The 26,174-nt window shown below is 35.1% G+C and overlaps 1 protein-coding gene across 6 annotated transcripts in view; it reads right to left on the reverse strand.

Annotated features, from left to right (window-relative positions):
- Rhea (Talin_middle and talin-RS domain-containing protein rhea) overlaps nucleotides 1–26,174 on the reverse strand; it is a 139,932-nt gene that overhangs the window by 91,783 nt on the left and 21,975 nt on the right. For all 6 annotated transcript variants that reach the window (XM_076429428.1, XM_076429433.1, XM_076429432.1 and 3 more), the window contains one exon: nucleotides 2,291–2,423. The gene's annotated coding sequence lies outside the window, so the exon portion shown is untranslated. The remainder of the gene's footprint in view (nucleotides 1–2,290; nucleotides 2,424–26,174) is intronic.

The raw sequence follows: 26,174 nt of genomic DNA on the forward strand, positions 1-26,174 counted from the left end.
AAAAATTATCAGAATCGAAGTCGGACACTTGGGGTCCTTCCCTTGTTAGTGTTTCTCTGTATTCTGACCAGAGAACTACGGAAAATTGCAAATATTCTAAAAGTATTAGTTTTAGAACTTGTAGAAATCCTGTTTGTTGTAATTTGATTCACGTGTATGAGAATGCCGAGGGGAGAAGCACTAACAAGTGAAGAAAAAGCATCAATCGATGCTTATAAAGATATGGGCTGCTCTAATCGCGCAATTGCTAAGAAAATTAATCGGTCATATACTGTGATTAATGATTTTATCAATTTACGTGCAAAATTACGGAAAAAATCATTTTAAGGGTGCGCCGGAGCAGAAATAGTAACATTAACAGCGCCAATCGAGGTGAACTACGAAGACAGAGAAGCAGATATGTTTCCCGCAGGAAAGACACTGACAGAGAATATGAAACAGCTTGATTTTTCGATCACGCGGGCGGGCTGCATTTAGAAGCAATATTTTTTTATGCTCTTTGTGTTGAAATATTCTCCGCATTATTGCGGGGTCCCGTACAAAGCCCTTTTTTGCAATTTGGCTCTTGGGACTTTATAAACAACAAAAGTTTTTTTTCTGTACACTTATTCCAAATGCTCTTTGTGTTGGAATAATCTCTGTATTATTGCGGGTTAGCGTACACAGCCCTTTCTTGAAAAAAAGTGTACAGAAAAAAATTTCTTCAGGGGTTTTTCAGTAGCCAAAAGCTTCAATCTAGGCCGCGATCGCCCTCAAAAATCCTACTTTTACGTTTACGAGGCGTGATTTGCATTATTCGGTAGCACGTAGCTGTCGCAGCTTTATGAAAAAAGCTACATGCGCAGCTGTATGCTTCCGAATAATGCGAATTACGCCTCGTAAACGTAAAAATAAGACTTTTCAGGGCGATCGCGGCCTAGATTGATCTTTTTTCTAGCGCTTTTGACTACTGAAAACCCTCAACTTTGCATTATCGAGAAATGAGAAAGCGTATCCCGCACCCTTACAATCCTGGAAACGCGAGTCTACTCCCTTAACCCTTAGCACTCGAGCGACGACTCTGAGGCGCTATTAAAAATTGCTGCACCATTATTCAAAATATTGCTTACATTACTAAATATGTTAGTATCTGATCAATTACTAAACACTCAAGTACTATGTGAGGTATTATATCAATTGCATGTTCATACAAAGAAAAGAATTAATACAGAATGGAATTAGTCTAGGTCGAAAGAAATGTTTAATTTTCCAGTTAAAATAGGTCCGAGTGCAAAGGGTTAACATCGGTTAACGACATTAGCCGATTACGTCTACTTCTTCTTATAGTGTAATAATTATATCTTTATACAAAGGTAAAAGTGTCAGTGCAGATGCTATCGGTTAAATTCGTCGACGGTCAAAGTCGTTGTCGATTAAAGACGTTGTCGAGCGAAGTTTTTCACGAACAAACTTGTTTCTAGAATTTTTTTCTATCCCTTTTTCTAGCCCTGGACATGTGAGAGACCATGGAGCCCGAAAAGCATCTAAGCAATCCGCAGTTCCACGCGATCAGGCGACACACAGTTAGTGACGGGATCTGAATCACTTCGAACCGCTTCGATACAATGTTTACGACAAAGAATTCGAATCACTTGCAAGATAATTCGAAGCACGGAATTCTTGAAACTCTTGGCGTCTTGAAAGCCTTCTTCAAGAGTTCGAAGAATTTCAGATTTCCAATAATAAATATCGAATTGATCCGAAACTCTGCGGTGATTGATTTGTTCGAAAACTTCGCAAGACAGATTATCGAATGCCCATCACTACTCACAGTTCGAAAATGACTCTAGCAGAAAATTGACGACGGTCGCCGCAGACTATAAAGGCAGGGGGATGCGCGAAGGTGCATCGGGACCCACCCTATCTCATCACGAGATGCCTATTCAAATTTTACGGGCCATATTTGTCGCAATTAAGTATCGCGTTTTCGGGCTTATGGGCCAGAAGTATTCCATATTGAGTGAGGGACACGTTCGGCCGGGTGACTCTCGCGGAATAAAGATAAATTCGTGGACACTCTCTCTCTCTCTTGGTCGCGGAACCCCTGGATCCTCGGATCCGGAGGGGTAAGTTTATGACACGGACGGGGGTAGCAGACACTCGTCTGACTCATAGGCGAGAAGGTGGGACGACAACCGGGTGAAACGAGCGGCAGACGAGCTGCAGTTTTACGAGGTCCCCGACGAAAGAGACCGAGGCACTGAATGCGATTTGCAAATCGGAAGCGGCTACTCGAATGACTCGTACTTACAGTATCGTCGTATCTCTTTCTTATGTCCGCCCGGCTCTTCTTCGTTTCTGTCTGTTCGTGGTCGTGTGCGCGCGCGTGTCCCGGTTATGGCGGCTCGTTCTTTCTCAGCTTGTTCCTCAGGTCCTTCTGAAAACTAACCAACGTAAACGAATTAGTCGCCTTCCGCGGTGCTTCTTGCGACGAAAGGTAATCACTAGACTGCGGATTTGAAGCATTTATCGCAAGAACGAGCAGGTGAATATTATTTCCAAGTTGCCTGTTGTGTCATTTCCAACCTATTAAAATGCTTAAGATGCAAGATACAGTTTCAGTCAACCCCTGGTTGCCGCAATTGAGGTAGAACATTTACTCGAGGACAGAAACGTGGGGCACCCTATTCATCTTTAAGATTTGACGCATACAACAACAACGACAACTCGGCAAGCTAATATGTATAAGCGTGGTAAAAATAGGACTTTTGAGGGCGTTAACGCTCTAGATTGATCTTCTATGTATCTCGCGTTTTTGATTACTGAAAACCCCCATTTTTGTATTATCAAGAAATGAGAACGCGAATCCCTTGCAATCCTGGAAACGAGTCTACCGCATTAAGTACAAGTGATTTGTTTGAATTCGTCAAATTAACACAGTTACAAGTGTACGATAGCTTTTTATTCAAAATAAAAATGCTCTGTCTGAATTGCAACACACTGGAGAGAGAAATAGAAATTCTTTTCTTAATTATAGTGTTACGTCGTATCTCAACTGCTAAGTTATTAGTAGTCTGCGGATCTTTATGCATTTATTAAGAGATTGGTTGAGTGAAATATGAAACAGTAAAGGACTGGAAAAATTTAAGAACATCGTAATGTTGTTCATAATGTAACAAAGTCATTAAGGGATGAAATCAATTTTTATCTTATTCCTGCTTCCCACAATCAATGCAGAACATTTTTATTTTGCATAAAGATCCGCAGTCTAGCAATTAGCGACGTCATAAAATAAGTCAGGATGTAGTACATTGTTTGTTTGATAAGTTTGATTATATACTTTCTTCCTTGACATGCTTAATAGGCTGAAAATAATGGCACAGTATTTTTAAATAGTTTGAATGTTTTTACCTTTTTACATTGCACCTTATCATTTTTATCATGAATAAATAAAACCCGCTGTCCAGTTATAAGCGTTTGAAAAATGCAACTCACGATGCGAGATTAATAGTCCAGTTAACGAAAAGTTGTAGAGGGAAATGAAAGGGGGACAATTTTTAACTTTGGGTCTTTGTTTGGACTAGAAGGTCCCCTTTTTCGGTTTTCCGCGTATATCTCGGGAACTATGCGTCCTAGCGATAAGACCATTCAATGCAAAATTAAAGCTGACAAAATGTGCCACAAGATTGATTGAATTCAGTTTTTCGCTATCTCTCATAGTTTCCGCGATATCCGCGCTCAAAGTTCACCAATTGTGCTGAAGCTAGTCCAGTAAGGCAAAAAACGTGAGGCAAAAATTTCTTTTTCACAATTAGTCAACTTTGAGCGCGGATATCTCGGAAACTATGTGTCCTAGTGATAAAACCATTCCATACAATATTAAAGCTGACAAAATGTGCCACAAGATTGATTCGATTCAGTTTTTCGCTATCTCGCATAGTTACCGAGATATCCGCGCTCAAAGTTAGCTAGTCAAGTAAAGGAAAAAACGTGAGGCAAAAATTTCTTTTTTCACAATTAGTGAACTTTGAGCTCGGATATCTCGGAAACTATGCGAGATAGCGAAAAACTGAATGGAATCAATCTTATAGCACATTTTGTCAGCTTTAATTTTGTATGGAATGGTATTATCGCTAGGACACATAGTTTCCGAGATATAAGCGGAAAACCGAAAGAGGTAACTTCTACATGCCCCCCTGTAGCCAGCTCACCACCTAGGAGTAGGACTTTTAGTATGTTTACCTCCTAACAAGTCCAAACAAAGTCCCAAAGTTAAAAATTGTGTTCCTTCCATTTCCCTCTACGCCCCCCTTATGAGCATTCATTGACTGGACTATAACTATATTTTCTTTTACAATATATACCGAAGGAAATGAGTTTGTAAACCTAGTGTTAAAACTGAGTGTACAATGGCGTTGGATGTTGAACATTTTAGTTAAACTACTGCATACGCACAGTTGTCGTTCGTGTAATTTTGACAATATCCACGCGACATTCAATGGGATTCCTTGCACACCAATGCAAATATGCCCGACTCATGAGTTCCATGGAACAGCAGTGCTTGTAGTATGAGACATCAGAGCCCATGAAACGTGCTCGTAAGAGAATTCGCACTGCATTCAGACAGCTAACGTTCGAGCAAGGCGGCCGACCATAGAGACCAGAATTGTGGTAGCCGATTGTCTACGTAGATTGGCTCAAAATGGAGCTACTTCTTCCGAACAAGATGTACTTTGCATCGCCAGAATTTCGGATTAAGTGTGAGTTAGAACATTGAGAACTATCTAGCCGAAAGTTAACTTTTATTCAGAAATTCATTTTTCTTCTAATGCATTGGGACATACTGAACTTGATTAGGGTAAATTCTAACTTTCTGTCCTAAATTCCAACTTGTTTCAAATTACTTTGATTTTGTTGGTTCTATAACTTTTTGTTGTATTAAAGAAATTACTTTGACCTTGTTGATTTGTTTCATTTGCTAAATGCGTCTCTCACTTGCGTATGTATTGGATGTATTGGGACATGTTGAACTTGATTAGGGTAAATTCTAACTTTCTGTCCTAAATTCCAACTTGTTTCAAATTACTTTGATTTTATTGGTTCTATAACTTTTTGTTGTATTAATGAAATTACTTTGACTTTGTTCGTTTGTTTAATTTGTTAAATGCGTCTTTCTCTTCCGTATGTATTGGATGTATTGGGACAGGCTGCACTTGATTAGGGTAAATTCTAACTTTCTGTCCTAAATTCCAACTTGTTTCAAATTACTTTGATTTTATTGGTTCTATAACTTTTTGTTGTATTAAAGAAATTACTTTGACCTTGTTGATTTGTTTCATTTGCTAAATGCGTCTTTCACTTGCGTATGTATTGGATGTATTGGGACATGCTGATCTTGATTAGGGTAAATTCTAACTTTCTGTCCTAAATTCCAACTTGTTTCAAATTACTTTGATTTTGTTGGTTCTATAACTTTTTGTTGTATTAATGAAATTACTTTGACTTTGTTCGTTTGTTTAATTTGTTAAATGCGTCTTTCTCTTGCGTATGTATTGGATGTATTGGGACATGCTGAACTTGATTAGGGTAAATTCTAACTTTCTGTCCTAAATTCCAACTTGTTTCAAATTACTTTGATTTTGTTGGTTCTATAACTTTTTGTTCTATTAATGAAATTACTTTGACTGTGTTCGTTTGTTTAATTTGTTAAATGCGACATTCTCTTAGATAGGGTTTTGTTTGCCTACGTTCCAAACACGGTGGCCTCGAACACCCGGGCATTGTTTAATCAATTTAATTGAAACTGTGCAAGAACTGTCGCGACTGTTAAAACGGACTCTATCTTGCAACGAAGCATTTTCTGACCTATTTTGTTCTTTTATTATTTTGTGAAAGCTTAAGTGGAACTCCCAAAGAATAGGGAGTTATAAAGTGTGTATGTGTATAAAGTCTGTAATGTATAATATGTGCATTGTAGAGTTATTAGTAATTAGTTCTTCGGAATTTAAAAAAATGTAACTAGCTTTACAATAAAAATAAAAGAAAATCTCAAGAGTCCATCAATAATTTCAGACTGCAATTGTTTGAATTGTTCTTCTCAGTTATATGTATAATGTCCAATTCCTAAATTCATATTCTTTATAAATACATTTTTCTACCTTTTTCAACATAAAAATATTCTGCATCAATTGTAGGGAACAGTAGTTGAATAAAAATTCATTTCATCCCTTGATAGTCTTTTTATGTTTAAAACAATTTGAGACTGACAATTTAATTTTTGAGCATGATAACGCCTCAATTCATGCATCAAGACAAACAACTGGGTGGTTAGACAACAAAAATATGAGGATTTTGACATGGCCAGCTTGTCCGCCAGATTTAAACCCAATTGAGAATCTTTGGGAAATACTTGCAAGGAAAGTATATGGCAACTGTAAACAGTACGACTCTGTTTCTGAGTTATGGATTGCGGTGAACGAAACGTGGACATCCATCGAAGCAGAAACTCTTCGTACTTTGATTTCGACAATGCCTAATCGAATTTTCGACGTTATTCGAAGAAATGGCAATTATATTAAGTATTAATTTCTAAATATGGAAGAAATTTTCGATAATCTTGATGCTATCTACTTAAAAAAACGTGTGGCTTTATGGAAATTTCGCAGTTCGTTTTTTGTTAAACTATATAACTACGTTTTTCTATAAAAAAAATAATATACCTATGAATGTAATCATGTAAATGGTTTCTTTTATTAATCCTAAAATGCTATCGTGCATCAGCTTCTTATTCCTATGACATAATTATAAGATTTCACCAAAAATCAGGTGGCTTTATGGCAATTTCAGGCAATGTATCTAATTAATTATATGTATTAAACATTCAAGTATTGTATGAGGTATTATATCGATTTCTAGGTCGGAATGTTTAATTTTCCAGGTAAAATAGCTCCGAGTGCAAAGGGTTAATAACAGAAAGATTTCCCTATTCTATGTTTCCTCGTGTAACTTAGGAAAGTTGAAGTTTGCACAAAGATTCAGAATCCAGTGATCTCACATGTAATGGATTTATTGCAAGGTCCCTAACGTTCCAGATACGATGTTGTTGGGTAACATGGACCAGTAAATTATTCCCAAGCCAGAATACTGGCAACGAAAAGTCACGCATTGAAAAATAGGAATTTGGAACATGCGTTGATGTGGACGAAATTTTCAGAGGTTGTGCATCACGACATCCTGAAACGTGACAGGGAGAAGAATGAAAGTAGCAAAGAAATATCGAACACAAGAGTTTGCGGATCGGCTGAAACGTCAGGGGGCCAGAAAACTCCATCTTCGCCGGTGGGGGTGGACAACAGGCGAGACGGCGCCACCGAGATTTTCGCGACTATCTCAAGGTCCGAGCAAATAGCTACCAAAAACAACCGGGGAACAATTAAAACACAAAAACTAAATGCATCGATCTCTAACGACGCGCTCTCAGTCAAAGTAAAGTGAACGATATTTGTGTAAAACAATGGTCAAGCTTGACTTCTTTAAGGGATATATCCTTGAACGGTTGAGAAATAAGAGAAATTCATCCATTCTTTTTATACAGGGTCTCACCCGATTTTGACATGTTGATTTGTTTCATAGGATATTTGAATGTTTATTAGTAGACTGCGGATCGAAAAATTGAGTAGAATGAAAAGAAAATTGAGGAGAATGAAAAGAAAAATGAGTAGAATGAAAAGAAAATCGAGTAGAATGAAAAGAAAATTGAGTAGATGAAATTCAAAATTGTTGGAAAATTTTAAAAATTGAATATGTGAATATATGATTCCTCCTCCATTCAAATCATTAAGGGTAGAAATAACATTCAATTTAGTTTCTACTTTTGTTGCAATCGATGGAGACAATTTTTTTTTTGCATAGATCCGCAATTTAGTTATTACTTTTCTCGTGAGTGAGCTCAATTTCGTTTTTTTTAGATGAAATGATGTATTTTGGATAAATGTACGTAGAGAAAATTTGTATTGAATTGAATTTTAAAGAAGAGTTTTATTCAATTTTAGAAAATTCATTTTCAATTAAATTTAATTGAACTTTTGTACTTTAATTACAATTTTTCATTATATCTCCAAACAATTTCGATGATGGCTGAGTATTTACGATACTTAGCCCTCTACTACTTTTATAGTGCAACAATTTCTATTTCACTCCAGTTTGTTGCAGTTCAGATAGAAAAATCATTCTTCTTTCTAGAAAATCTTTCTAGAAAATCATTATTTTGTATGAAGTCCGCTGTCTAATGATCAGTCACTCACATAATGAGTGATTAGGGGAACGTGACTTTAAAAAAAAATGAATGAAACCTGCAAATGAGTGAATTTGGAGTGCAGAAAGGTGAATATGATCTATAAAAGGATGAATTTGTCAGAACTCTTTTTTCTATATAATTTTCTCTGGATCTTTCAATAAATCCATTATAACTTTCTGTTTGATATGGTATATGTACAATTTGATTGCACATTTTGATCGATTTATTGTCGCTTGTAGAAATATAAATCACAAAATATTGTTACACATTTTATTAACTACGTTTAAAATTTGGTTGATAGATTTGTACTGAATATTCTGGGCAACATCGAGCACACTATAAAGAAATACATGGACAATTTTCACCAGTTTTTCCGAAAAACTTTTAAAAAAACGCACGACGCCTTTTTGTCACACGGGAGGGTACAGTTCCAATGATAGCCACATTTTCTAAGATAAAGAAGATGCATCAAACGGGCAATCCTCGAATGACAATGTTAATTCGTAGAAGAGACCAGGGCTAGTTGACTAATGAGTAGACTGCGGATCTTTATGCAGAATAAAAAAATGTTTGCACCGACTGCAAGCCACAGGAGCCACATAGAAATTTCTTTCTTCTTTTAATAGTCTTATTACGCTGAAATTAATACACCGATGCCCTTAAATCTTCTTAATTCGTCCACTGCTTTAAATTGTACGTGTCCATGTTTGTCAGAAATGCATAAAATCCGCAGTCCACTAATGAGGTTAGTCGACTAATCCATTCTAATCGTAATACTACAAAGTAGACGATGCTGCTTTCCGCGACATTGAAACATAAGAATGACTAGCTCATCATGTACATAATGTGTTATCGCGACCGAAACTTGCGTGTTATACCAATAAGAATAAAAAATCTAAAAACATCGGCGGTAAGTAAATATTTTTGTTTCGACTATTTATCAATTTTTGTCCATTAAGTGCTGCTTGATATTTTCTCATAATTAGTTTATGGAAATATGATACATTGACTATAATTGGAGGTATTTTATTTTATCCGGCGCATCGAGGTTATGCACGTGTGGCCGTTACAATGATCAAAATGTCAGACGGAGCTCCTTGACTAAGTAAGCATAGGATTTACGTCATTCAAGAAAGATTCCTTGTTCTCGGAATCAGAAGATGATTCAGAATGCTTGATCTGCGATGAATCTTGCACTGATAGCGTTTGTGGTGAAAACTGAGTACAGTGCACACGTTGCAACAAATGGGCTCACGAAAAATGCATCAGATGTGTGTATTAACTCGGATGATGATTTGTAAGCCTAATTTGGCTTAATTTTCTCTACAAATCGTCATCTGATTCATTGCAGTAGATATGTATGAACAAATAAAAATCTAAGTATTGTTAATACTATTATTTATTCTTAAACACTTAAAAGTAACTGTCAAGTCAACTAACCCCACCCCAGATATGTCAACTAACCCCACAACCGGGGTTTGTCGACTTATTGCTCTCACTAATCTAAATTTGATTAAAACTACAACTAGCTTCAATCAAAGCAATTTTCAAAATTAAATCTGTATACCCAAGTCAATGTGCATACTTTTGGTTTACAACAAGTCAGCAAAATACTAATGGTCCATTGGTAAAAATTAAATATGTTAAAATTTAATCAACTAGCCCCGGTCTCTCCTACTTGATCACATCCCTAGCCGCAGCCATTACAGCACTGATCCTCGGACTTCTGACCCAGCACGACGCAAGAAGGTAGCTCGATACAATGCATGATATCTCATACAAATCAAGCCGAAGCATTGAAAAGGATGACAGTCGAAATAGCGGAAATTCAATCGCGCCATTACCTCGCATTTTCACGGAGTCAATGTGCAAACTTTTGTTGTACGACAAGTTAGCAAAATACTAACGGTTCATTGCCAAAATTAGATACGTTAAAAGTTAGTCAACCAGCTCCGATCTCCCCCTACAGCTACAGCTGAGAACGGATAAGTGAAACAAAGTATGTGCAGAACAAGCGAAAATGATTAGGCGCGTTGTAAATGCAACAAACGAAGATAACGCTATCGAAGCGGTGGGCAGATAGCTGGGCGTAAAATCCATAACCGAGACGGAAGATAGAGGGCACAGGTCGCGCGAGTGCGAGTGAATTAAAGAATAAAGAAGCGGGATAAAAGGTCGACGGAGAGGAGAGAAGAATAAATAAAAACTTGAGGGACGAAACAGAGAGGGAGAGGAAAACACGGAGAAGAAGTTTAAGAAAAGAGAGGCTAGAGAGAGAGAGAGATAAAGCAACGGTACCAAACGTTGAAAGAGAGGACACACGAGGCGACGAGAACGAAGAGGAGGGATGAGAGGGATAGAGAGAGAGAGAGAGAGGGAAGAGAACGAGAGTGAGGGGTTCAAGAGAGCCAGAGGAGGTGGGCGCTGGCGGCGTTATGACGGGCGCCGGGGGTGGCGCCGCGACGCTCTGGCGCCTCCAACGCCGAGACGCTCCAGTGATGCTGGCTCCATGCACCTACACATCTCCACCTGTCGGTCGCCTCCCCTCTACCACGATATTCACGTACACTTAACTACGTGGTCGCAATGAGAGTTTGAGATTCTAGTTCCCACATGTACACGTGCATTCTGCCTCTGCGCCCTCTAACCACCACCCACCAACACTCTCTCTCTCTCTCTCTCACTCTCTCTGGGCTCCAGGTTCCAGCATTCACGCACGGGGGCTGGTTGTGGGATTAAAAGAACATCGGGACAGAACCGAAATCCATTCTCGATTTTACACCGGAAAGGTCGGACCGTCGCCGACATTCGCGGAACAACAAAAGTGTGTTCCAACAACAGGCTTTTGATGTCTATACTCACATTCTTGGGCGATAGTGTTGGTTGTGACCAGTGATGGGATCTGAATCACTTCGAATCGCTTCGATTCGATATTTACGACAAAATATTCGAATCACTCGCAACGTAATTCGAAGCTTGGACCTCTTGAAACTGTTGGACGTCTTGAAAGTCCTCGTTTCGTTGTCTTGAAAATTTTGAGGGTCTTAATACTTTGGTCGGTTTGTGAGAATTCAAACTCTTGAAACATGTATCACAAAACAATGATTACGTCGTGTCACCATTGGGATGAATTACAGTATGAACATACCAATATTATAAAAAGTATAGCATTTATTAAGATTGTTAACACTTTCAAGAGTTTCAAGAATTTCTGATTTCGAATAAATATCGGATTGATTCGAAACTCTGTGGCGATTGATTTGTTCGGAAACTTGCAAGACAGAGTACTGTATGCCCATCACTAGTTCCGACAAGGGATTGATACGGTTCTCGGAATGATTGTTCAGAACGGGATCGAAAGTGTTTAATTGATTCTCATGTTGGAAGTAGCAACGAGGGCGGATTAACCCCTTGCATTATACAGGGAGTCCCGAAAATGTATTTCCTTGAAAAGCGCGATTCCTGAAGTATTTGAAACAACTTTTTCCTTTGCGGAAATGTTCTCCGTGATTTTGTTAAGGAGTTACTAACGGAAATCACGGACCAATCAGAGCGCGGATGCAGCAGACGAATTCCAGCTCGACCAATGCCAACGCTTTTGCAGTAGCCGCGCTCTGATTGGTCGGGTTTTTAGTTGATAACACCGTAACGAAGCGGCGGAGAACGTTTTCGCAACGAAGAAAGTTTGTTTAAATAATCACTCCTCTCAAGAATAACATTTTTGAGACACCCTTGTAATGTCGAGTCGGACTCGCAACGAATATCATTTAGTCTTCTACATGATTTTGAAATAATACAGTTCAAAAAAGAAGATATACGTATGTATATGCGTTGGATTCAAAAAGTGTTTGAACACTGAATGTCCAAGTCTCTGAAATTGTCGATGTTTAAACAGTGACAATTCCGTTGAAACAAGCAGTATAATAATCATCCCTGTCTCATTTTAAAGCTCCAGAATTCTACTTTTACTGACCACCATTCAGTTTTGCCCCAGACAATTTTTTAAGGACGTGACAAGTCGAAAACTGAAGATACGTTTTCTCTCGAAAGTTAAAGCTTCTCGCTACCAAATGTAGCGTCTCTAAAAGCACTGAAACATTTTTTTCGAGAATGTATCTGCCGTAAATTCGAATAAATAATGAAATATATAAATATTTACCCCCGAATGTCAGCACAAGGTTCCATTTTGATCCACTTAGAAAAGTTCCATCGAAACAATCCAAAGTCTAATTTTTTGGTACCAATACTTATTGTTAGCTATTCGTATTAGTTCGAAACATTTTATTCAATATTATATGTGGTATTGTTTTAACAATTTTACAAGTGTGTTTCCGTTCGTTCTTCCCTTTCCGTGCACTTTGAAGCAAATTTTATCCACGAAGTGATCTGTTTGAATGCGTTACAGACATACTAATACTCGATTCGATATATGTAGTGAATTGGCTGAATATTCTGTACAGCACGTCACGAATTTCAGAGGTACTTCTACAACACGTGGGGGTTGTTTGATGTAGAAAGCAATTAATCCGATCGTTCGGAACAATTATGTGAAAGAATGCCGCTACCGTAATCTATCTTTAATTAAGTTGATTAGTTGTCGAGTACGATTGCGGTAAAGCTGAATGTCAAGGTACAATCAATGTTACGAAACTAAAGAATTTATAAGGGTTCAAGGAACTACTTGAAGATTCGAGTCCATTGTTGACCTCTTCTTTTCCCCATTTTGACCCCTATCAGTAGATTTTTTGAACGAACACTAATATACTATACAGGGTGAACATTATAAAGCGTTATACAGACGAATATCTCCAAAAATATTGATTATACGCAAAAATGTTTCAGATGGAAGTTGTTCAGTACCGAGGGGAGCATCATGCGGTGGTGCTTTTATTTTTATCGGTGGACACTCCAAGGTGAGGTGAAGGTCAACTTTCTTTTTTTAAATGGAATGTCCTATTTTTCTTACCATAGATCGATAGAGTATCAAATTCCGAGTATAAAAGTGTTGACCTTCATATGTCCTAAATCTAATAGTTAACGAGATATTATCCAAAGAAGAAAGAAATTTGTTTCGATAATATCTCGTAAATTTGTACTCAGAATTCGATAGTCTATCGATTCAAGATACAGAAAGTGGGTCTTTAAATTAAAAAAAATCAAGGTGACCTTGAAATCTCCTCTATGCCTCCAGCCACGCAGAAAATGTTTATGTCACAATATGCTCCCCTCTATACCGTGTAAGTTTTGTATACAGGGTGGTGCAATAACTATGTCCACCTTGAATATCTCCGTTATTTGTAATAATATGGAAAAATGTTATGAACAAAATTTGCACGGTACACAGGGGGACATGTTGTGACACAAACATTCTCTGCGTGGGTGGAGGCATAGTGGAGATTTCAAGGTCAACTTTCTTTTTTTAGATGGAATGTCCTATTTTTCTTACCATAGATAGATAGAGTATCAAATTCTGAGTATAGAAGTGTTGACCTTCATATGTCCTAAACCTAATAGTTAACGAGATATTATCGAAAGAACAAAGAAAATTGTTTCGATAATATCTCCTAAACTATTAGATTTAGGACATATGGAGGTCAATACATTTTTACTCAGGATTCGATAGTCGATCGATTCACGATACAGAAAGTAGGTCTTTCCATTTTAAAGAATCAAGGTGACCTTCTCCTCACCTTGGAGTGTCCACCGGGAAAAATAAAAATCCCACCACATGATATCCCCCTCGGTACTGAACAACTTTCATCTGAAACATTTTTGCGTATAATCAATATTTTTGGAGATATTCGTCTATAACGAATTATAATGTTCACCCTGTATACATATGTATACAGGGTGAGTCTCGTAACGTGACGATCTCAAATATCTTTGTTGTTTTTAAAGGTACGTCAAATATCTGAAGGCCATAGTTGAATAGTGAAATGGGGCTCATATACGATAGCAAAAAATTTTTGTTTTTATGTAATTTCTTTTAGAGATATGAAGGTCACCTTCATTTTTTTAAATTGAATGTGGTATTTTTTAATACATCAATCGATTCGTTATAAAAAAAGTACTAACCTATGTATGTCTAAAAGTTAGTAGTTCAGGAGATATTTCAATTTAAATAATTCTGAAACACCATTACTGTTATACTAAGACAATAGCGTTTAAATTGAAATATCTCCTGCACTACTAACTTTTCGATATACATAGGTTAGTACTTTTTTTATAACGAATGCCCAACTGTATCGATTGATGTATTAAAAAATATCTCATTCCATTTAAAAAAATGAAGGTGACCTTCATATCTCTAAAAAATTACATAAAAACAAAAATTTTTTGGATATCGTATGAGCCCCATTTTACCATTCAACTTTGTCCTTCAGACATTTGACGTATCTTTAAAAACAACAAAGATATTTGAGATCGTCACGTTACGAGACTCGCCCTGTATGTATAAAGTAGATATAGTAATTAATGTAATTATATATATATATTATACACGATTGAGATAGCTATTGCTGCTGAAGATCCGTTAAAAATTCCTTAGCCGTGGACTACAGACATTCAAAAATTGTGAGATCGTTAGGTAATGTGTTAAACCAGTCTGGAGCTATTCGCAGTGAAACAATTTCGTAAAAGTAAGAACGAAAATTCGTTGAACTGAAATTCTTTCTAATATAGTAATTCAATGAACGCTGTTCGTCATCCAGAAGATAAATGACGAACTGTATTTGGTTATCACAGGCTACGGGCGTCGTATTTTCTGCGAGCCTCTAGGATGGATGGGAGTACTTAATATTGATGCATCCTGCAGATTGAGCGTTTAATCGATAAGGTTTTAAGGTGAAGTGATGCTCCAATAGTCAAGCTGGAATTAGCATTAATGATTGCGAGGATAGAACTACGTGTATGCACCTGCCAAATAACAGTTTAGTGTGTCTATGTCGCTTTGATCAAACCTTATGATGATTCTGAGAGAATATTTTGCAGCTTTAAAGTTTAACTTTATTTTAAAACAAGTGCAGTACGCTCCCGCATAATGCGACTCAAAAATTATTTAAAAAAGACTATGTGTACCCTGTGTATACGTGTAGCGAGGAAGAAGTTTCCCGGGCCTGACCTACACTACCGCTCATACAGTAGCGGACAAAAGTTTAAGACCGCTCTAAAGAAGACGATAACTTTTTTAATATTGTGCTATACGATTTGAACTTTTTTGGGAAGCTAGAGCAATTAGCTTACTAAAGGATGCGAAAAGAAATTATTTCAAAAATTGCAACTGATCGGAATTATTGAAAAAATACTAAAAGTTGAATTTTTAACTTTTTTATGTGGGCCTATATTGAAAATTTAAAAAATACTTTTTGTGAATCTTTGTCAATTAGATGAACTGTGAAAGTTTCATCGAAATTGGTCCACGTTTGTAGCTCATTGCAACGTCGACCAATTTTGACGAAATTTTCAGAATATGTTTAATTGACACAGATCTACAAAACGTATTTTTAAAATTTTCAATACATATAGGCTCACATAAAAAAGTTAAAAATTCAACTTTTAGTATTTTTTCATCAATTCCGATGAATTGCAATTTTTGAAAAAATTTCTTTTCGCATCCTTTAGTAAACTAATTGCTCTAGATTCCCAAAAAAGTTCAAATCGTATAGTACAATATTAAAAAAGTTATCGTCTTCTTTAGAGCAGTCTTAAACTTTTGTCCGCTACTGTAAGCAGGGACCATAACTGTTATAACCAAAAAGAAAAAAGTCATAGAATAACAAGTATTTCATCGACTAAAACCATATTGTTTACAAATAAGGATTACAAGTAACTGAAAATTTTTGCGCTGTTGGTGAATGTTATCGTTGAGAGAAATTCATTTGGATCACTTATAACAGTTATGCATGAGAGAAATTTATTGCAATCGTTCCTAACAGTTGTCGATAAGAGAAATTTATTTCGTTCGCTCATAACAATTATTCGATGTAATAAATTAATTTAATCGCTCATACCAGTTATCCAGTGTTGGAAAAAAATTGTATTTAAATACATGGTCCTTAAATTGTATGTAAATACAAATTTCGAATAACGAATAAAAAATACAAAATTTGTATTCGTTATTCGAAGGTTCGAATACAAAAGTATCTTTTATTTAAATAATCTTGTATTCATCGAATACATTCTCGGCGAATACAAAATTATTTAAATAAAAGTCGAATAACGAAAATAAAAGTTATGTATCTTTTATTCCAATCGGTGTTTAAATAATTTTAATGGTTGATTAATGGTTTATTCGTTACTCCATAACGTAGTACAGAGATGGCGTTGTCGAGCCGAGGCGAGAAGTATTTAAATACTGCCCAACTCTGCAGTTATCAATGGGAGAAGTTTATTTCGATCACTCCTAACTAGACTGTGGATCTTTATGCAAAATAAAAAATGTTTGCATCGATTGCAAGAGACAGGAGCCAACCAAAAATTTTATTCTTCTTTTAATTATCTTATCAAGGTGAAACTCATACACTGGTGGCCTTAAATCTTTTTAATATTTCTCTATTTTAAATTGTACGTAACCATTTTTATCATAAATGCATAAAATCCTTATTCTACTCATAACAGTTGTCGATGAGAGAAATTTATTTCAATCGCTCATAACAGTTATTCGATGAAATAAATTAATTTGTTCGCTCATAACAGTTATTAATAAGAGAAATTCATTTCGATCGCTAATAACAGTTATTGATCAAGGAAATTTGTAACAGTTATTATTAAATAGTACAATTTTCAAATGGTAGACAATCAATTATTTCATAAATTGTTTATTCGTAAAATTAATTGCTATAATCACGATTTAATGTGACAAACAAACAGATTTTGTGTTGTTCTTATGGTCTGTTGATTCGTCCTGTTGTACGAAACCTCAATGAATTTCACAGGCTGCTCCATCCGAAAAAGAGTAGACAACTCAATAATTAAATAAGCAACCGAAATGAATTTTCTCGTCAATAATTATTATAAACAAGTGAAAAGAAATTTGATCATCGATAATTGTTATGAGCGATCAAAATAAATTTCTTTCATCGATAATTTCTTTCAGCAATCGAAACAGTTTTTCTTCATCGATAACAGTTATCAAGGACGATCCAACTTTTTGAACACTGATAACTGTTATTTGTAACCAAAAAGTATAAAAATCGATATTTTTTAATCATTTTGATCTTCGAATTTTTTTTCTTTATATTTTATGTACACTATCTTAAATTTCAATAATAATCAACTATTTTTTAATGATTTTTAAAATTTTAGAATACTATTTTCTTTAAACAAAATAAAATCTAAAATAGCTAAAATATAAGACTAAAAGGCTGCTTATCTGTGTGTACGTTTAACTTCCAAAAGCGCCACGAGAACCGCACGTAATAAAACAGCCCCTTGGGTCGTAAGGTAGAACGCAAGAGACAATTGTACAATAAAACGGAGCCTAGATCGTCGTGCTTATAACGCGTAATCTCGTAATGGGCTTGTTGCACACGTAGCGACGTTATGGAAGAATCATAACGGCAGTAAATCCGATCAATCAACACGCCCCATTCCATCAAGCCTGTGTCACCCCCTTTCGCCCGCCGTTACCGCCGAATGTCTTGCGCGTTTCCGCGAAATTTTGCGATTAATGGTCGGCTTCGACGGATCAATAGACGATTTCGACTAAACATCGTCGCCCCGCTGTTGATTCTGGCTTTCATCAGCCGCGGAAGTGGCTGTCATCGCGTAAAATCGATCCTGCCTGATCTTCGATTTTTTTCAACTCCAAAGTACCCCATTAAGAATTTCTCGCGTTTAACCCTTAGCCATCGAGCGGCGACTCAGAGTCACCACTAGAAATTGCTATAGCATTATTCAAAATATTGTTTAGATTATTAAATATGTTAGTATTTAATCAATAGACTGCGGATTTTATGCATTTATAACAAATATGAGTAGTTGCAATTTCACGCGGTAGTAAGATTAAAAAAAAAATTGAAGAGTATCGATATATCTTGATCTCTACTAAAATGATTAAATCAAGAAATTAAATTATAAGTGGCTTCTGCTTCTTGTTTCTGCGTCGTGTTTGGACTCGAATGAATCAGAAAAATGTAACGAACATGTTGCTAAACGTTCCTCTGACCAGTACGGATAATGGAGGTTCAACCGTATCGTGAATTAAACAGGTCAATTTGATCGAAACTGTATCGTGTTTGGACTCGTTTGAATCAGAAAAATGTTACGAGCATGTTGCTAAACGTTCCTCTGTTCAGTATGAATAATGGAGGTTCAACTGTGTCGTGGATTGAACGAGTAAATTTGATCGAAACTGTATCGTGTTTGGACTCGTTTGAATCAGAAAAATGTTACGAACATGTTGCTAAACGTTTACACAGATAGAAAGTTTCGAAAGTCTAAGTAGCCCATACTTAATAAATAAAAGAATGATATTGAAGAAGATAATGGAATGTCCTAATAGAATATTTCCCACTGACACCGAATACCACGCGCGAAAGCGCCGATTTTCGCCTAACTTGGGTGAAAAGGGTCGGTGACGGGTCCAAGTTTGACCGATCCGGGTAAAAGGGGATTGTGCTTTTACGCAGGGACCGAAACATAAGCCGATAAGTTCTGCTCTGATCTCGACGCGGTAAAATCTTCTAATAAGTTGAGCAAACATCGAATCATTGTTATTTTTATGCGAACCGTTCATTGAATCGATGACACGGGATGGAAGTGCCCCGGCTGAATGTACGGCTAGTCCATTAGATGCCTTGTAACCTAGAACTACGTAAACAAGGGTGATCTTGGATTAAATGCGACGGACGGACAGACCGTAAGGGGACGGACAATTATCGAAGAAAATTGAGACAAGCAGCGCTACGAAAGGACAGGTGTGTAATAGTCGAAATAAATTAACGGCACCGATGGAAAATTATAACTGACGCGGAGATCTGTCACTTTGTTCTCGAGTATATGTATATTTCTTTTTTCCTTCTCCTCCTCTTCATCCATCCCCACCCCTGGAGAATAATTAAACGTCAAATCATATACACTTGCCACGTCGTTTATATTCGCTTTGATGTTTAATAAATTTAATTAAGTAGGTACGAACGCTCGATGCGTATTTGTTCTTATCAGAATTTAATTATAAAGTACGTGCTATGCGCGTATTAATCGGCGCTTTCTCTTATTGTATTATCTTTTCATTTATTTTTTATGCTAAATATATTGTAATAAATAGATGTTTTGGAATATAATGTTGGTTTTTGTGTTTCTTAGTGATAAACAGCTTATGATGTTAGTGTTACTTGAATAATATACTTGATTAAATAAATTATAATCTTCATTACCGCTAAACGATAAGAAGTTTTTTATCTATTATCAAATTTCTTTCAAATCCGCAGTCTGGTTATTATAAACATTCTTCGTGTATAACATATATGAACTCTGCATATATGTATTTACATTAATACCTAATCTTAATTCATGATTACAATTATATCGTATTTACTTCCAACGATGATAATGTTATCGCAACTCGATGAATAATAAAAATTTAAAATTTTGCTAATAAATAAATTAATATTCACTTAACTGTTTGATCATAACATCTTTATTTTTTGGAAACATATCTGGTTGTTAATAGTGGAAAATCGATATTTTGCCATAAATTCGTTTGGATTCTGTATTCGCTTTTAAGGGATTAACAAATTAAGAGTTTTTTTAAAATGGAACTACGCAACCACCTATGTGAAAGAACTGTGATGGAAGGAGTAGCGAATGAAATTTAATTTTGACATGTATCCAAAATGGTGCGCAGCAACTTCAATACATTTTTCTAAATGATTAACGCACATTTGCACATGCTGCCTGCACTAATATTAGCATATGCAATTTTAATACGTTCTCAATTTCTTGGAAGAGTAATGTAGTGAAAATAATACAAGTTTGTGTGGTTAAAATTCTAATCAGTTATTATGACTGCTTCCTAGAATAGCACTTCTAAGACTTCCTACCTAGAATAATTCAATTCTCTGTGATATTTAAAAATTTTATTCATATGAAATTGACTGTAATACCTCATACAATACTTAAATGTTAAATAATTGATTAGACACCAACATATCTAAGAATGTAAACAATATTTTAAATAATGGTACAGCAATTTTTAGTGGTGCCTCAGAGTCGCCAACTATCAAATAAAAATATTTTCCAAAGAATATAGAAAATAGTGTACACGAACGTCGAAATATTTTTGTAAATTATGCGATTCGCATTAAGATCCTCGACTATTGGGTCTGTCATGTAAAAATGAATTCCAGTGTATGTACTTGCCAGGATAGGTCGTAATTTCTGTAACGGTTCGAATAAGAAATGCGAAAAATCGGCAGCAGATGTGGCTTTACCTGACAACAACGAGTTTATGAGGCAGAAGTAAAACGAAAGTAAATCGACAGGGGGTCGCAGAGAACTCGTCATTCATTTCCATTTATTTCAATATCGTGCAACCAGAAAATGCTTGATATACCTTCGAAAAAAGAAAGAAGAAAAGAAACTGCAACCTAATCAGTACAACTGCGGCCATTTCAAAATAAAAGTGCACAAAAGAAATGTCAACATAGAGATGTACAAAATAAAAATGTACGAAAGAAATGTAAAAAATAGAAATGTACGAAAAAAATGTACAAAATAAAAATGTACGAAATAAATGTACAAAATAAAAATGTACGAAATAAATGTACAAAATAAAAATGTACGAAATAAATGTACAAAATAAAAATGTACGAAAGAAATGTACAAAATAAAAATGTACGAAAGAAATGTACAAAATAAAAATGTACGAAAGAAATATACAAAATAAAAATGTACGAAAGAAATGTACAAAATAAAAATGTACGGAAGAAATGTACAAAATAAAAATGTACAAAATAGAAATGTACGAAAGAAATGTACAAAATAAAAATGTACAAAATAAAAATATACAAAATAGAAATGTACGAAAGAAATGTACAAAACAAAAATGTACGAAAGAAATGTACAAAATAAAAATGTACAAAATAGAAATGTACGAAATAAAAATGTGCAAAATAAAAATGTACGAATGAAATGTACAAAATAAAAATGTACGAAATAAATGTACAAAATAAAAATGTACGAAATAAATGTACAAAATAAAAATGTACGAAAAAAATGTACTATACAAAATAGAATTTCTTATGTCAAATCGAAAATTCAATGTACGTTTCTATGCTTTCTACACTCGTTAAAATCGTATTATCGTATTGTATTATAAACTATGACATTGATGAATCCTTTTATGATCTAACTTTTCTAATGATCTCTAGTGCGACCTCCAGATTCCGTTTTAATGATCATTAAGTTCCTGTGATTAATATTAATTATTCGCCACTGTGGGGTGCAATCCCACGCGATATAATTGGCTGCAAGTGTTCATCTGGATTCAATGAATCTCGCCAATCGTTCTAAGAATTCTGTAACGAAGTCGTTTGTCTGCGATTCGAGAGGATCGGATCGCAAAAAGCAGACAATTCCGCCGAGACGAGAGGCAAACGATCCTGAAATTACATGATTATTCAAAATGACCGCGATCCACCAACGCGATGATCCTTGATATCTACTGATCACAATTGAAGGATCATTGCATCTTCAGTGAAAGTTGAGTGACTCACAAGTAACACTACCCAACTGATACTCACTGATTTGAATGAAATTTAACGTACAGTTAGCGGCAATAATAAGGGGACACCCTAAAAATCGCATAACTTTTTAGAAATTGATCCAAAGGACTTGAATTTTTTTAAGACGTTAGACCGGCTAGTTCGGCTAATTCTTCTCTCTCTAGGAGAATAAGTAAACAAAAATTTATTACAATTGCAATTGGTAGGAATTTTATACAAAATTTTAAAAAATTATGTTTTGTCAACTTTTTTATCTGGGCCTGTAACGATAATTTAAAAAAATGCGTTTTATAGATTTCGGTAACTTATATGCATACTGAAAATTTCATCGAAATCGGTCAACATTGCAATGAGTTACAAACGTTTAAAGATGATCACGTAAGGGCGAAATGCCCTGAAAATCTGCGACTTTCACCCTTAAGCTCTCATCTTTAAACATATGTAGCTCATTGCAATGTTAACCGATTTCAATGAAATTTTCAGTATGCATATAAGTTACCGAAATCTATAAAACGCATTTTTTAAATTATCGTTACAGGCCCAGATAAAAAAATTGACAAAACATCATTTTAAAAAATTGTGTATAATTCCTACCAATTGCAATTGTAATAAATTTTTGTTTACTTATTCTTATTATATATAAAAAAATGAAGTCCTTTGGACCAATTTCTAAAAAGTTATGCGATTTTTAAGGGTGTCCACTTATTATTGCCGCTGACTGTACTTATTAAACACCGAAAAATATTAAACACGTGTTTTTTTGTTTCGGCTAAATACGCTGTTTAGGGGTAGAAAGCACCCCTCAACCTCTGGAGATGGAAACGTTTGTGGCTAATTATTACTTAAAGGATACAGCTACCCCTACAGCTTTCTACCCGTACAAAGTATTTAATATTTTTCGATGTTTAATTAGTACGTTTTTCATTCAAATCAGTGAGTATCAGTTGGGCAGTGTTACTTGTCAGAGTCACCAACAAAATATTGTTTACATTATTAATTATGGCGGTATCTAATAAAAATTACTAAACATTTACAATTACAAAAGTATTATATGAGATATTATATCATTTTCATATCCATAAAAATCGTATAGAATGGAATTATTCCAGGTCGGAAGAAATGTTTGATGTTCGGGTTAAAATAACTCCGAGTGCAAAGGGTTAAATCTGAAGAAATTTATCTGATAAAATATTGGTAACATAATGTGCATATAATAGTTTTTAATATTCTCAATAATTTCTATAAACATATGAATTCATTGTAATAGGAAATACCTATACATTTTTTCAAACTTGTGCCATTTACCAAATGCTTATTCGATTAATTTATTTCTTGCAAGTTATGTTAAATATATTGAGACCTTCGAAGTTGCAGAAAAAGAATTTCGAAATATTAATAATTCTTTTAATTTTTCATGTTGTACATTTATAATTTTTTACTAAAGTTTTAAAAAAGTACCTCCGTGATTTTTTGGTTACTGGTTCTACATATTTTTTAGTACATAATATTTTCTCTTTCAGCAATTTGTTAATGTTCTTCTAATAATATTACAAAATTTCTCTGAATATTTGCATTCTGTGCTCGCTAATATATTAATTTATAGTCTTAAAATGAGAATTTGTGTAAATATGTTAAATACAAAAGGATTTTAATAATCTATACGATTTGGTTGGCTACACAACGGTTAACAGGACTTTAGAAAAACAGGATTTTACTTTATATCATATTTAAGTGAACAATATTCATTAAATGTTTCACTCATAGTGAACAAAGACTTACAGTTAGGATTCGCAAACAGGGTTTTTCATGACATATGGATGCAAGGGGCTTTAGGGACCTTCCCTCGTCCTGCCTCCGCCAGTTTCCTAATCCTGTGACAATTCACAGCAGACGTGGACCATATTGATGTAATTCATGTTGAACTTGTATCCACATTACATGACACATTCCACATTTCAGTGAAATATGTAATAGCCTTTAAACTGTGGTCGTTTATGCGCATGCTAACCGTTCGACATTCATTTTTAGAAATTGAAGTCACGTAGAAATTTCTTTCTTCATTCAATCATCTTAGTAAGTTGAGAATTACGTATACAATCGGGGACAAAAACAAGTGGGCACCCTTTAAAAATTGGACCGAACACGACCTGAGTTTTTCTTTTGTACAGATGTTAGGATTTTTTAGTTTATCATATAGTAAACTACATAATTACAATGATCTCAATCGCAGTTTCTCACAATTTTTGCAATTTTTAGTCATTTATAGCTCGTAACAACCTTAATCGATTTTGAGAAAACTTTATGCACGTATACAGTCATAGTACAGTACAATTTAAAGCAGTGGACATGTTAAAATTATCATGGACATCCATGTGTTTGTTTCAGCTTAATAGGATAATTAAAAGAAGAACACAATTTTTATTTAGCTTCTGTGTCCTGTAATCATTGCGAACATTTTTTAGTCTGCATAAAGATCTGCAGTCTACTGGTCACATACATTTTAAATCAGAATAACTTTTTTATGAATGAATGACGTCTAAAAAAATATGTTGGAAAAATGCATTTGGTCGAAATTGTGAAAAACAATGGTAAAAATTGATTTTTACAACTTTTTTAGCTGGGCCAATAACCAAAATTTAAAAGATGTGTTTGGTCAACACTCGTATAAATTATAAAATATACGTTCTGAAAATTTAATTGACATTGGTTAATTAGTTTACGAGTTATAAACGATCAAAAGTGGTAAAAATTGCAATTTTTCAAGAATTTCCATCTTTTTATCACTTTCGATTATAACTCGTAAATCAATTGACCAATTTCAATGAAATTTTCAGAACGTATATAATTTATACGATGTTGACCAAAAACATCTTTTAAATTTTCGTTATAGGCCCAGCTAAAAAGTTGTAAAAATCAATTTTTACTATTATTTTTCACAATTCCGACCAAATAGCATTTTCTCAACATATTTTTTAGTCGTCATTTACTAAACTAATTCTTCTAGCCTTACAGAGAAGTTGAAGTCGTTTGGTCCATTCATAAAAACGTTATTCTGATTTAAAGCGCGTGTGATCAGTAAACTGCGGATCTTTATGCAAAATAAAAAATGGTTGCATTGTTTGCGAGACACAGCAGCCAAATAGAAATTTCTTTCTTCTTTTAATTGTCTTATTCAGCTGAAATTAATACAATGATGTCCTTAAATCTTCTTAATTCGTCCACTGCTTTAAATTGTACGTGCTCATTTTTGTCATAAATGCATAAAATCTGCAGTCTAGTGATCAGTTATGCTCCTAACTGTATAACTTAATTAGATCTACAAAAGGCATATTTTAAATTTCCATTACAGCCACAAATAAAAAAATTTTTAATCATGACCTCCACCTTTTTCTTTGTAATTCCGAGCAATATAGCAATTTGAAACAAATTTTGTTTACACGTTGCCCACTAAACTAATCCTTCCAACATCTGAAGTCGATCGGTCTTATCTTGAAAAAGTTATTAATTTTTAATTTTTGAATCAACATACTGTTTTACATTATACACGGCCGTTTTCGTCCTAAACACATAAAATCTGACAGTCGTCTAATAATTCCTACTATGTCCTAATTTCACACCATAGAATTAACCGTTAAATTTCTAAAAAGGATCTTTCTTTATGTGACTTTATGGGAGCGTACCGTTAACGCTATTCCCGTGAAGTCATTGCGCAATAATCTAATATTTATTCAACATTCGAGACGGAAGTTATATCCGTTCGATCCCGTACACTCTCAGAGGCTTGCTTCTCTCAACGGAGAACAATAAATCTCGTTATATAATAAAAATAGATTGTGCATCGAGTCACGTTGCCGTCCAGCTGGAAAGTCGCAAGCATTTTCCGAAGCCTAACTAACGCGGAGAAATCGAGCGGTCACACGTATATAGTTTTCCCGAAAATCACTTTAAACGTCATCCGGCCGGCCTTACCATCCTTTTCGTCATCGAACAATGAGACTATGATAATCAATCACAGCGGTAGTCGACGGGAAATCAATCGACGCCGCGGCGAGACGATTAATTATTCGCAATTAATGAAATTTACTTGGGTCTCCGGTGGCTGTCCTCGCGGACCCGATTACCAAGTCAGGTAAAACTGCAGAACAACTACATAACCTCAATGATTCTTGGATACG

Source organism: Lasioglossum baleicum, chromosome 8 (assembly GCF_051020765.1).
Source record: "Lasioglossum baleicum chromosome 8, iyLasBale1, whole genome shotgun sequence".
Classification (NCBI taxonomy): Eukaryota; Metazoa; Arthropoda; class Insecta; order Hymenoptera; family Halictidae; genus Lasioglossum; species Lasioglossum baleicum.